General features: G+C 36.7%; 1 long non-coding RNA gene across 1 annotated transcript; it reads right to left on the reverse strand.

Annotated features, from left to right (window-relative positions):
• On the reverse strand, positions 1–705 carry LOC107575678 (uncharacterized). Its single transcript, XR_001607921.1, has 3 exons — positions 609–705; positions 370–465; positions 1–31 (listed from the first exon to the last, which is right to left on the reverse strand). It is a non-coding gene; the product is annotated as an uncharacterized lncRNA (long non-coding RNA).
• Positions 706–2,081: the final 1,376 nt, after the last annotated feature.

Consider the following 2,081-nt stretch of genomic DNA (forward strand, 5'->3'; position numbering starts at 1 on the left):
CCATCATCTCCAGCAGTTCAGTATAAAATCCCTGTTGCAAAAATCTGTGTTATTATTGCTCATACTTTTTTTTTTTTTTACATACATAGGCTACATGTGTTTTCAGAATCCCTCAAAAGAAGTGTTAAACTTCATCCTGAACCCTGGACGAGAGCAGAACAGGTCCTGCACATTTTAGTTGTTGTTTTATTGTTGTTGCTATATATTTAAGTCTGATAGTCATCTGTGAGGGGCTGTCACTCATTTAGTTTGATTGTTTGTTTATTTAGTTATTATGTCTGCGGTTCTTGCCTCTTTCTTCCCTCAACATTGAAGTTTGTTGCAATAATAAATATTTACATTTATTTTATTACATTTTTTTAAACTCACTTTTCTGACTTCTGCTGAGTGTTTGATGTCTTGAATCTTCTTGATTGTGTTCTGGATCATCAGCTGCACGTCTTTCTGTGTCTTCATCAGTTCAGTCTATAGAGAGAACAACACAGACACGTTTATCATAACACAGATTAAACTCACAATATGTTTTCATAATGAGCTTTTATTTCACAACATGAAATAAAATCTGATTCCTCATGATATCAGTCCTTTAAAAGAATAATAACTTCTACCTTCTTCTCTTCACTCTCCTCTTCTATAGGAACAGTGTTGTGGTTCTTGTGGTCTGTCTCAGTGCAGATCGAACACACACATGTCTGATCATCTCTACAGAACAGATCCAGAGGTCTATGTACAGTCAGCTGGTTATTATTGTAAAATGAACCCAGACAAGCTGATCAGAACATAAATGCGAAGCTCATTACATAACCACTTACCGAAATAAATAAATAAATATATGTGCAAGAATTATTCATGTTAAGCTGAAATGATTTGATCTGCTTTACATTCCTGAACTGTACATATTCAATATTATAAAAGAAAAGTCAAAGTCAAAGTGTTCTTCTGGGTTATTGACTTACATGGAGGCAATCTGTCGATACTCCGTCTCCTGGTTTTTCTTGCTGTTAGTGAAGATTCTGCCATTGTTCTTTCCCTCTTAAAGCCTTTTCAAGAAAAATGACAGTTTTCCTTTTTTTTAGACTTGACCAAATTGGACCATGACAGCTAAATCAATATTTATATTAAATTGGTTCAAATGTGAGAATTGATGGAAACACAATCATTCGTTTGAAACAAAGTGAGTGACTCGTAAACTTACTGAGCAATATGAATTATGACCTGCTGTTTAAAGAAAGTACAAAGAACAAGCTCTATATTTTCTCATTACTCATCAAAAATTAGATTCATCTTTCCACAAAATATATTATATGATCATAAGTTATTCTGATCTTGTGTAATGTAAAAGTAATTTTCAGCTGCAGTGAAGCAGGATTGTGTTCAGTTTGTCTGCAGGTCATTTACTTCCTGTTTCTTACCTGTTTGTCTTTAAGTCGCGTGACAAAATGACAGAAACACTAAACTTTGTTCAATCAAATGACATACTTTTAACTCAATTCTGATATGATTTCAGTGCAGTAAACAACTAAAGCAGCTGAGTATTTGAGACGCTTAAACCTGCTTCTGTTCAACTCAGTCCAGTCTGACATAAACCCTACTAAACCAGACCACTGCCATTAGAAACCTGTTCAGGACAACCTCTCTTATATTTCTAGCACTTACCTGTGAGTATCAGATGTGTTCACAAGGGTCTTTGAACGACTCAATATTCTGTTGTTTAAAGAGTTTGATGGTTTCAGGTGTTCATATTGTTGTTGATCAAGTTAGTTTCACTTTCTCTGAGTCTCTGACTGAACTACAGTGATGTCAGAGCTCCTCCTGTATTCACACATTTACATTCAGCCCTGTATTTGGTCTTGTAAGCAGACTTACAAAATCTTGAATGTTTGGCAACATTTGTGAAGAGATTCCAGGTGAAATGCTGCTCAACTTACAGATGCTTAAGGATATTGTAACTCAGCTTTCATGGTTATGGAGCACCAGAGTAGGGGGCGTCATCTCACTCCCATGCCCGGCAGAGTGAGGCCGTCTGGGCCTCTCTATCCCGGGGAAGGCCGCCGGCGAGGGGGTGGGTGGAAGTTTGACCC

The sequence above is a fragment of the Sinocyclocheilus grahami genome, unplaced genomic scaffold (assembly GCF_001515645.1).
Source record: "Sinocyclocheilus grahami isolate Dianchi unplaced genomic scaffold, SAMN03320097.WGS_v1.1 scaffold2810.1, whole genome shotgun sequence".
NCBI classification, from domain to species: Eukaryota; Metazoa; Chordata; class Actinopteri; order Cypriniformes; family Cyprinidae; genus Sinocyclocheilus; species Sinocyclocheilus grahami.